Genomic DNA, 13,196 nt, shown 5'->3' with positions numbered 1-13,196 from the left:
ATGGCCCTCATAAATTCCCACAACAAAAAACTCACGAAAAAATCAGATAAAAACGAAAAACTTTGTAATTGTAGAATAAAAACAAACTGCCCCGTTGATAACAAGTGTTGCCTAAGTAATGTAATATATCAAGCTAAAGTCTCCACATCCGTAAATGACCACAAAATTTATATTGGTTCAACCAAAAGAACATTTAAGTCTAGATATAATGAACACAAAACCTTTTAAAAGTAAACCCAAAAATTGTACCCAACTTGCAAATCACCTATGGGATCTATACAGTAACCATATAAAATACTCAATTGAATGGAAAATAGTAGAATCAGTAAAATCTAACACAAACCATACTAACATGTGCACTTTATGTAACCTAGAAAGACTCCATATAGCCCTAGCAGACAAAAGAAAAACCTTAAACAAGAGAAATGAACTGATAACCCAATGCCCACATTACTTAAATGAATATTTATAATTTATATCTCACACAGGTATCAATTTTATTAAAATATTTTATTATTTGTGCATATATTATAATACTATTCCCATTCTCAGTCTTAAACTGTTAAAACAATTTTTTTTATTTTATTTTTTTTTTTTCAAGTCTGTTGATTAGTTAAATATATTTTATTAAGATATAAGATAAATTGTGCATATATTATAATATACCCATTTCCAGTTGTAAATCATAATTATTGGAGAATTAGTATACATATATTTTTTTTCTTGAGTTGAATTATTAGTAGTTTATACTCTCTTTGATTATCTCTCAACTAAATATATTCAATTTTTTATCTTATTTTTTATCTTATTTTTTAAATTTAACATCTGAAATCTAACCCTCATTCTATTTTTCGCTTATCTAAAATTTTTCACAAAAAGCCATTTTATACTTTGTCATCATAATACAACTCTGTTAACAATAACAACAACAATGCTTTCATAAAAAATTTTTAATGCTTACTCCCTGGTTTTATTTTGAACATTATTACATTATTAATTTATTATTAGAACTGTGTGCTTAATAATATGTATATACTACTCCATAACTTCTAACTCTGTAAAAGTTTTAATCTCTTTAAATCCATTAGATATCAATACCCCACAGTATACTATGATTTAATTGTATTGTTTGTAGACTATAATTTGATAGTTTTAAAATTAAAGGTTGTTCTACATTAATATAATTCTTAATTTATTTTTTATTTTTTTATATCAGCTTAACTCAAACCAATTTTCAAATATTTGTCATTTTTGATATTATTATTTTACCACAGATTTACAATTTGAAAATCCGCTCTGCGGTGAAACTGAGTAATTGTTTATTCTCAAAAATAATAAATTATTAATTATCAATCTCCTATTAGTGGATAGATTACTGTGTCTTATTTATTTGTTCTAAACTCTCTAGTTTTTACTAAACAGTTTGAAAACTTTTTAAAAATATTCTTAGTAGGATTCTTAAAGTAAGCTGTTATAAGTAGGATTATAACTATATTAAAATTAGATCTTCGTGTCATTTACGTAGTTAGATTATTTTTAATGATAAACCTAAAAATTTATTTTAAGATAATTTTTACAATAGTGATATTCAAATACAAAAATCTTCACTTACAGTCTATATTCTATAAGCTAGGCTGTAGGTCTAGCGCAAACGTTTAATAATAGTTGAATAATCTGTTGATACTTTAAGACGGTTAGTATCCATTTTTGACTTTAAAACTTGCACAAACTGTTTTATAAGTTACCCAGACTTATTTTGATAATAGAATTAAAACAAACTCTCGGCGAAATTGAATACTTTTCTTTTTTTATGAAAAAGTTATAGTTTTTAAATTTAATTTTTATATATAAAGCACTTAAAAAAACTATGTCATTTAATGCATGTAGTACCGACTGACCGAATAACTTTTATTTTATTAATAAATGTCCACCTAGACTTAGAGAAAAAATAAGTCACTTAAACAGACTTGTTTGTTAATAAAACGAAAGCGAGGATGTTCAAATATCGTCTAGTTTTTCTTTTATTAACTACTCAGTTATTTTTATATAGCGAAAGTAAAAGATTATTTTTTTAAGTACAAGCAAGTTAAAATTCTTGTTAATATAAACATCTTGTTTTACTTTGTTGATAAGATTTAAAACTACTTAAGATTTTAACTTTTTAAAAATAACTAAAATTTGTATTTTACCATGAATTCAACCTAAAGATTAAAAATTAATTTGTTTAGTTTTTTCCGTAAAAAAGTTTTCAATTGAGTTTTTAAATACTATTCTCAATGACTGTTACAAAACTTTTTTAAGATTTTTATACAAGCACTGACAAGGTCCTTGACCGGAACATTATAAAATCTTGAAAAAATAAAAATTCTTCTCTAAAAGATGAAAAATTAATAATTGTTTTCTAAAAAACAAAACATAAAATGTTATTTAATATACGTGAAAAAATTTAAGAAAATTAATTAGACGATATTTGTTAACTCTCGAACTTGTTATATTGGTAACAACTCTCTTAAAGTAGTTCTATCTAAAAGTTATGAATTTCGACTAAATAAAACAAAAGTATTTAAGTTCGATAAAAGTTTGTTTAAATTCTATTACCTAAAAACGTCTGTGCAAGTCGTAGAACAATTTTTACAAGTTTTTAAGCTGAAAGTGAAAATTTACCGGTTGTTGAATAGTAAGAAATTAGTCAACAACTGTACAATGCTTGGACTAGACTTACATCATAGCTTATAGATATACTGTAATATGAATATCTTTGTATCTGAATTTTACATTAGTAACAGTTTAACTTTTAAAGTTTATTTGCGTTAAAAATATGTTTTAGTTAGGTGAATGATAAGAATGCATAACTTGATATAGTTATAATAGCTTATTTCAAGATTTCAACAAAACAGAATGTCCCTTAAATCTTATTTAAACAAAAAAAAGTTCAATTTTATCAGATTGAAGTAAACGAAAAGTTAGATTAGGAAACTAGTTTGAAAATATGGTAAATTAACATAAAATGATTGTTGAAAGTTAGTTTTAAATTAAAACTATATTAACATTAGTTTTGATTATTTCACAGTAATTTTTTTTTCAGTATAAAAATAATTTAGTTAAAATTTGTTTGTTTGCAGAATAAATACAGTTTGAAATAAATCTGTAAAACAATAAATTTTTACTGATCGGGTTAAAAACGTTCGGGTTAGAAATGATCGGGTGAGGTATGATTGAGTTAGATATGATCGGGTTAGAAATGATCTAATTAGAAATGATCGGGTTAGAAATAATCAAGTTAGATGTGATCCTGTTATATATGATCTGGTTATGTATAATCTGGATAGAAATGATCTGATTAGAAATTATAGTAAACCTATCTGTATAATGTTTTTTGTTTTGTATTTTTTCATAATGGGTTTTGTTTACTTACAAATACAAACTGCTTGTTTCGTTTTCATGTTTTGTTTAAGTCCTTTTATTTTAGTTTAAATTTTGTTATACTAGATGTTAAACTAGATGCTGTTTTTTTTTGTACTGAAAAGTTTCAAGGTCACATCACTTTTCTGGTATGTGGTACAAATCTGCATGTTGATTCTTAGGTTTTTGTTATTTAAACAAAACCTAAATAGATATTTTTTTTATTCATTGCTATATTAATATTTGCTTTATAAAGCATCAAACACAATGAACAAATTTTAGAAACTAAAATTAGCCTTACACTTTTTTATTTTGAAAATTAAATATAGTTAAAAAGATACTTTTAACTTATACTAAACTAGTAAATACTTAGCTTATATAGATATTTTAAATTTTTCTAAAAAAAACAAAACTTTATGAACTATTTATTAATTCAAAAATACCTTTAAGTTTACTTGTAAAGTGCAGCATTTTGTAGTATATCTTAGGTAGAAAAGTTGAAATTTCAAAAATTATACTTGAAATTCCTAAACTTTAATAGCTTTAAGCAAAAGATTTTACAGTACCGAATTTTAACTTGAAGCAAGCTATGACAGCAAGGTTTTTCTAAAGCAGGCAAAATCACCATCTTGGGGGATTTTTTTTTCCCAAGTAAATAGAGAATTAACAACTTAATGGGGGATATGTAACAAAGAAAGAGTGAGATTGTTTTTTTTTTTTTTTTTAAATTCCGCAACTTAAACTTTTTCTTAAAGTTACAAGTAGTAAGAAAAATTTTTAAAATTAATGAGTGCATCTGGTAAAAAAATATAGTACTGTAAAAACTTTAACTACATAAAAAAAGTTACTACAAAGATTTATTATGTTTACTTATTTTGTAAATGCTTGCATTATTACTTGTCTACAAAAGATATTAAATAAGAAATATTTTAGTGCAACAACATTTGGTCTTAAAGAATATTAAACTTACAAAGTTAAGTAATTCAAACAAATAAAAGAACTTATGTTGTATGTACATATAAAATCGATTTAAAGTGTATATTAGTAAAAATTAAGGAGTAACATTAAAGTTTTATGTTACACAGTTTTTTTTTTGACAAAATTTATTTTTTGTTAAGAAAAAATTACTACTACAGATATAGTTTAAAGTACTGAGTTACAATTTTAAATAAATCAGTAATTTTAAATAAAGTAAATTTTAAATTTTAGCTTTAAAGTTTTTAGGGACAATATTGTCTTTTTTATCTTTCACAACACTTTAAAACCTACTTTTTTGTAGTCTAAATGGTATTTTTTTAAGTTAATAAATATAAATTAGTTATGTAAAAAATTAAGTGTAGTTTTTATGATATAAACCTAGAATATAATTTTAGATAATATAAACTTAAATTGGGTAAGTAAAAAAATATAATGCTACTTTGTTGTATTAAAATAGTAATTTAAAAAGTACTGTTAAAAAACAAAAACATATTGAATCATGCTTGCAAATTTTCTACAAAAATAGCGCTAAACAATTACTGTATTATAATATTTAAAGTTTTAATAAACAAATTTTTTAAAAAAAGGTAGTGTGCGTGAGAATTGATAAACTTTTGAAAGACGGCAATAAACTTATGTGGTAATATAAGTGGACCAGACATGTTAAAAAGCTCTGCTTTGTTTACTCAAGCGTGAAAATATTAACTTAAAACAAACCAAAAATAAAACACTTCATTGCTGAATTACCATAGTAACTGTTAGCATTTTAACATCTCTGAAGTGGACAATAAGTATTGATAAAAAATGATAACAATTGAAAAAATCTTTATTTAAAAGAAAAAAATAAAATAAAAAATAAGAAAGACTAAAAAAAGGGTATTAATCGCAAATTATGGTGCAAAAACTATAATACTCTAAGCGCACTTCAAGTACACAAAGTTTTTTTTTTTTATAATAATATTTAGATTAATTTTTACTCACAACTGAAATAAATGTCTAAGATAATACAAACTTTTATTTGTTTTACAGTAATATATTCTTGATCACTATTTTTTTTTCATCTATGCTATATTACGTTGCTCCACAATATTTTAATATGCATAAAACTTACTTTTGGTTGTGAACAAATGAACATTGTAATAGTTAAAATATAAGAAGAATGTGAATAATGAGCTTCATTTGTAGTCGTTACGCCTTACAAAAGGAAATTTATAGCTCAGAATAGCATATGTTGTTAACAATTAGCTGGGATGGCTTCGCGTTTAACCACCAAATCCTTCGCTCTACTGAGCAAGAAAGTTAGCTTTTTTAAATAAGGTGAAATCATTCAACCGTATAGATTGATGCTAAGAGCTAAACAGTGAAACACAACATAAAACTTTTCGAGTAAAACAATAAATCTTATAGTATTTGAAGTTATAGACCAGGGGTCGGCAAACTGCGGCCCGTGGGCCAAATGCGGCCCTCGAAGGGTAAATCTGCGGCCCGCGAGCACGTTTATTTTTTGAATGGAATGCGGCCCGCGGAAGAAAAATTTGTGGCCCGCGAGCATGTAAATGTGGCCCGCTGAACAAAAAAAAAATTTTAAGTTAAACTTAATTTGGTTTTATGTTTAACTTTATTAGTTATGTTTTAAGTCCCTGTTTAACGTTTTAAAACAATTAAAAAACTTTACAGTATCAGATTACAAATGTAATAAAAAGCAGATTAGCATTCCACCAGGTTTTTTCTCAGTTTTATCATAATTTTCTTCTTACAACAGCAAGTTTAGGTGTTTTTTACATGTTCTTTAAAACTAAGTTTCTTTTATAGACGTTTTATTACTAAAAGTTATACTTAAGTGTGCACAAAAACATTAAAATTACATATTAGTAAGAAAAAAGGTTTATCTTATTTGATTTTTACACATTTTGATATTTTATAAATTATTTTAGCATTCTAAATTAATTCCTATGCACACAAATGTACAAAGATACTCATATTTTAATCGACATATTGACGATTCCCACTAGGATCATTTCCCACTCGAAAATGTTTTAAACTTTTTTTATTTATTACTTTTTATTCTAATATTTTTGTTTTATTTATATTTATTATTAGTTTATGTTTTGTTATCACTGTTACCCCTAATCCTTTGTTGGTAAGCGGTTATCGGATTTGATCGGGTGGGAAATGATTGCGGGTTGGAAATGAGCGGTTCCCATTTTTAGACAAGTTTTATTTAATACTTAAACTAGATTTAGTTTAGTTAATTCATAATTTTCTAAAATTATTGTTTACACATACATGTAGTATCTAGGTGTGTAAAGACACATTTAAAACAATACATGATATAAGTTAAAAGATTTTTAAATAGGTATACATTATAATATACAAAACAATGTTTTTTCAACAAACTAAGTTAGTTTTTATGAACTAATATATACAGTTACTGTTTATTTAATACAAATTAAATTTAGGGATGGTAAATTTATAAGGTTTGTATATTGTTAATCAAACTAGTTAAAATTCAAGCAAATAAACATTGCCACACACTTAAACTATGACTATCTGTAGATTTCAAATCTGAAGTCAATTTAGTCATTTTTTAGTTTTAATAAATATTTGTATACTAAAATATTAGGCTAGTTTGTGGTCATTTAGGCTGGCGTTTTTGCTTTAAGAGTGGCAAATTAAATTTATGATGTATGTTTTATTCAATTTACAGTGTTGGTTTGAATTATAAAATATAATAAACTTTAAGTCTTGCAGCTGATAAAATTTTAAATTTTATTTGTATAATTTTATACATATAGGTGTGAACAATTAATTTTGCTAAAAAACTTAAATCCCGGAAAAGCTTGGAATTTGAAAATTTATGCTTAATAATTCTGGAAAAACTTTGAATTTGAGAACTTATGAAAAAAAATGGAATTTTAAACAATTTTTACGTGTAAAGTAATGAAATTTCGATTTGACACAAAAAATTTACTTAATAGATACTTTTTTTTAACACACTAAAAGTAGCTTAACAGTATCTATTTAGTATTGCTATATTATTAAAGACAGTTTTTTATTACATGTAATTTAATTTTATACCAAAAAAAGAAGCAGAAAATTATATTTTTAAAAACTTTATGTAAGTGCATTGCATGTTTGCTTTTAAAACGCCTTCACCTATTATTGTACATTGGAACTTAACCTAGAATCTTTTCTAAATAATCAAAGTCAGTAAAAACACCTCTAATAAAAACTCTCAGATGAGCAATATTTGTTGTACCTATTCTCTTATCTTAACAGATTGATTTAAATTTTCTAATTTGATTAATGCTGCTTTATAATCTTCAGAGATTTAATAAACACGACTAATTGTTGTCATTGAAGAAAAGAACAAAAATATTCTACTATCGCAACATAAATTCTTAAAAAAGTTCTAAACGGTATCTTTTTTTTAGTAATTACTTTTGCTGCTTTATAAGTTTCCTTAACAGTTTTTTCTGATCAGTCTGTAATTACTCTGCTCTGTTGCTTTGTTGAAACTGACTATAGCCATTTGTTCTTTTTTTGTTTCTCGCAGTAACTCCTAAGTAATGTTTTTTAATTTTTATAGCTCGTCTTATATTTTACATTTACTCTTTAAATACAACATCTTTATTGCAGATAAAGAATTGCTATAATGTGCAACAAAAACTAAGTTTTTCTACTTTATTTTTGGCTTAATAAATTTTTAAATTCTGTTAAAAATGTGTAAAAAACGTAATTGTCCATTCAAGCTGACTTATGACATTATTTTTGTTATATATTTAATTCACTGTTAGTATACTTTGTTATTTCTTTATTTTGTGACTTTATTTTAAAAAAGGTTGCCAAACATACAGCCTAGTTTAAAAATTTGAAAAATTCAAACTAAGTTAAACCTGTTTGAGACATTTAAAAGAAACTCAGGTAAACTTTTATTTTAAACATTTTTAATAAATCTTCGAATTCTCAGAACATTTTTTATGACTTTAGTGTAGTTTACTAATTGTAATTTTTTCTTGTCTACTTATACGTTGTGTAATTTTAATACTGATGATGTTTTAGCAAGGTATCTGAGCTTGGTTAGTTGCAAGTTTTTGAACTTTTTTTAAAGTGGAAACCATGTTAAAAGCTAATTAATTACTAATAAGGTACTTTATTAGAATGTTCGAGCGTTAATTATGTTACAAAAAAGTACATAGTTAATTAAATCTAAAGTATATTTGTCAATGTAACTGTTACTCCAATAATTTTTTATAATTAAAACAGGCATTCTATGTGTAGCTAACTATCATTAAAATTAATAAAGTGAACAACAGTAAAACTTTCTTTAATGTGACTAAAACTAAAACCAAAATATTATTCAAATGTCACTAAAACTAAAACTGCGGCCCGCGAAGATTTTGGAAACTTGAAATTTGGCCCGCGAGCACCAACTGCCTGCCGACCCCTGTTATAGACCGTAGTAATGGTGACACAGTTAACAGCACATAAATAAATAAAGTTATTGTTAGCGTAATCTAAGAATGTGATAATAATGTGAATATTATAGTATTTTAAGACCATTTGATTTTTTTGAAAGATTTTTTTTTGAATTCATGGAAACTCAGTATTCTAGTTTTTATAACTTTGTTTTCTTCTAAAACACTGTTGTAAACGCTTACATTCTGACTTATCACAAAAACGAAAAAAAAAATATATATTGGGAAGAATTTAAACATTATAATTAAAATCTTAAAATTTCAGTAAGCTAATTTCAATTAGCCCTGTTTTATATCAGCTAATCTAATTCCTATACTGACTTTTTTAAGAAACAATTTTTTTAAAAACAAAAAATTTAGAGTTAGACTCAAAACTTTTTGAGTCAAAAGGTGAGTAAAAATTTTTTTTGTGAATCCAAAACAACTCTTATGCTTTTTGAACCCTTTATCCATTTTTTTATTAGATTTAAATATGTTTATGAAAGCTAAAGTTATTTGCCATAAGATAATTAATTACCATAACATAGTTTTTACAGATAAAAAACTGCTAATTAATTTTTGTGATAAAGTCTTTTATATAAAAAACTTCCTAGAAATATAGAAGAACATTTTGACATTGGCGATTTCCTCTAAATTTAAAAAGAAAATTACTAAAATTCTGTCTTTTTATTTTTTAAATAAATTAACCTTATATCTTCTTTTTGATTAATGCATAAGTAGAGAAAATCCTATTTCGACAGTTAGATAAAAAAGTTAAAAAGCTTATGACCAAACTATCCATTTTTTAAGGCTATAGGGAGTTGATTTTTTTTAATTTAACGTTGACTCTTCTTTTAAAAGTTAGAGTATATATACATTATAAGATAATTTATATATAAAAAAAATTTTATAATTAATTTATGTATGTAAGTTTTTTCTCTATTAAAATTACATGAAGCATAAAATGTTTAGGATCCGGATCCAGCAAATCATCAATTAATGATGAAAACTTAGCCGTGAAAGAATTTGAACCCTTACATGTTAAGTTATGACAATTACAGGCCTAGCGGCTAGCGCCTTAACCGCTTGGCCATTAGACCTTGTGTAATTATTTTCATATTTAGCTTTTATTAATTTCATAATTTAAGAAACTTTTCAAAGATTTCTGCATTGCAGTTATATTCTAAAATGTAAGTGATAAAACAATTAACTATACATCTATTTTGCTAATATTACAAAGAAAAAAAACAAATAAAAAATGAATTTATCAAACAAACATAAGATACAGTACAGTACAGACTTAATTACTTTTAAAATAAAATGTTTACAACAACTTTAAAGTCGTTTTAAATATTCTTTTGTCGTTGTTTGAACCTAAAAATAATTTATTGTAAATTTTTTTATTATTATGCTCAGCTTACATTTTTCAACAATTTTTTAAATTTATGTGATAAAAACCTTTATTTATTGTTTTAAAAGTTTTTTGTACTTTCTTAACCAAAAAGTTTATATTTTGTAAGATTATCTTTTTTTTCAACTGCTTACAAACAATAAGTATGTTTAAAAAAATTTGAAAAAAAAAAATTGAAAAAAAAAATTGTAGAAAAGGTTGTATAGATAAAAAAACAGAAAAAAATACAAAATTTTTAAATGGGCCCTAATCAAAAAGTCAAACCCCGATTCAATGGACTTTTTTTTAGTTAAAGTTAAAGGACTGTTCTCTAGAATAAAAAAAAAAGTTTTTAACTAGCTATTAAGATAAGGAAAATAATTGGGTCTTAAGTTTGGACGTTTTTATAAAATTCCTAAAATACGCTCTCAAGCTAAGTTTACGCTCGTTGTTATTTTTGCTCAAGCCCAATTTCGACCAAAAAATCATATCCATGAAATATAAACAAACTTACAAATGCTTGAAGTTGCAACAAGTACTTTTTCTAAGAAATAAAATGTGAACATTTACAACTTTTGGTTAACTTAAAGACCTTTTGGTCATTGAGCCTCACACCATATGTCTTGTAAACAGTTTTGGTAATTACCTAGGATGATGTTACACCAATATTAAACTGAAAATATATTATATTTGATGTCAACTTTAATCATAATTATATGCTAAAAATCAATGTTTTAAGCCTAATATGTTTAATCTAAAAAGATACTCTTAAACAAGCTATATAATAACATAGTGAGAATTAAATTTGTTTATGATAAAATAAAACATTTAATTGACTTTATTATAAAATATTGTAATCAATATAAGTTATTGTAGAGATATTATAGCTTTATATTGTCAAATAAAAGCGATTAAATATTTAAGTTTTAGTAGTTTATGATAAATAAATTTAATTTTATTTGTGTACTTATAAAATAAAAATTGTTGGCCAAAAATTATGGTTAAAAATAACATTGAGTATAATACATTTTAGTTTGATATTGGTGTAACATCACACTAGGTAATTACTACAGTTCCTAATCCGTTTTAATTAAATCATAATAAAAATTGATATCAATTTTTTAAAATTTTAATTTTTAAACAAAGTTAAATTTAAAAGTAAGTACTATACCCTCTTTTTTAAACCCATTACAGCTAATTTTAACTAAAATAATAAACTTAAATATAATTTATTGAATCTCAAGTAAAAGTTAACTAATAATTTTAACTACATTTGTTTAAAAACTTGATGGCTAATAAAGTAGACCTAACGACTACGGGAACAGGTCTATTATGCACAAAGAGAAACTTTAGCAATAAGGGTCACTTTTGCACAGAGTGTCACTTCTGACAAGAGTAAAATAAACAAATGAAATAAAGTTTACAATTTAAAAATATCATTTCACACTTTATTACTTCTGAATTAGATGCAAAAATTAATTTTGAGTGACCTAAAAAACTTAACATGCCAGAACTATAACCAACACCAAACCATTTCTGCTCACACTCATCCGGCAAAACTACTAGTGGTTAGCCTACAGTTAGTAACATTTTTTATTTAAAAAAAAGTATATTAAGTTTGACTTTTATCTGATTGATTTCTATGTACTTCATTTTTCATTCCTGTTTGAAATCTGTAAAACAGTTTTGTACTTTTTCTGTTTTTTGGAATTTCCTCCCATACTTTTCATACAAGAAAGAATAAGGATTTGGAACCATAAAGACTACTTCGCTAAGAAAAATATTTTTTTTCTGAAAGTTTTGTTGAATAACTGGGAATTTCATTTATACTTGTAAAGAAAGACTTAAAATTAAATGGTGATATGCATCTTTTGAAGTTCTGCATAAATTTTCCAAACTTATACTTAAACATTTTTTCAACATCTAATATTTTCTTTGCTACTTTTTAACTGCTAAAACTTTCATTTCAACTTTTAAAATGTCCTTATTGCTCTATCAATTTCAGTTACTTTAGTTCTACTTTCCCTACCCTAACACAATAAGCCATATCTTGCATGACTTTAAGCATTTAACCCCTTACTCCACAATATTCTAGTTTGTCAAAAAAAGTTTCTGTCAACACAGTCAAATGCCTTACTCAGATCTAACAAAATTCCACAAACAGCATTACCTTTATCAAAACAGGATAAGTACTCTCCACAAAATCTGATGTAAAGCTTAAGTAGTAGAATTTCCCTCCCTAAATCCAAACTGGGAACTTTTTAGTATATTGAATTTACTAAAAATAAACTACATATTGACCTTTCAATAATATAATTATTAATGTTCAAAAAAAGTGAAGTTGGTCTGTTATTTCCTTGAACTATTTTAAAACCTGATTTAAATGTTGGTAATACTTCGACTAATTTTTAGCAACTAGGGTATCTAATTTTTGAAATCCCAAAATATAATAAGGCCCGCTATTAGCCGAGATCGGCTATGCATGTTGTGCACAGAGAAGAAAAAAACAAAAAAAATTACATGTTTAAAAAAAAAGAAACATACACAGTGATGCTATAAACAAAACACAAACACACACAAAAAAAAAAAAAACAATTAAATTCATTCTGCTTCTTATTTCTTCATCTTCTTCTTCGTTTTTCTAAAATATTCCTTTTCTCTTTCTTGCAGTCTTTTGTGTATAGTTGATCTCCATTTGGCACGGTCATCTGCAAGCAACTCCCAATCATCAGTTCCAATGTTCAAGCTTTTTAGGTCGCGCTTGCATACATCCTTAAAACGTAATTTTGGACATCCTCGGTTTTGTTTGCCAACAACGAACTCGCCATACAATAGAAACTTTGGGATCCGCTCAGTATTCATTCTCAGGATATGACCGAGCCAGCGAAGCCTGCGCTGACTGAGGGTAAAGTACATAGTGGTAAGACCAGTACGTCTCAATACTTCCTCATTGTTTATCTTTTGCTGCC

Source organism: Thalia democratica, chromosome 8, assembly GCF_965202585.1.
Source record: "Thalia democratica chromosome 8, ktThaDemo2.hap1.1, whole genome shotgun sequence".
In the NCBI taxonomy this organism is placed as follows: Eukaryota; Metazoa; Chordata; class Thaliacea; order Salpida; family Salpidae; genus Thalia; species Thalia democratica.
The sequence above is the reverse complement of the archived record's forward strand: the minus strand, read 5'-3'. Positions refer to the sequence as shown.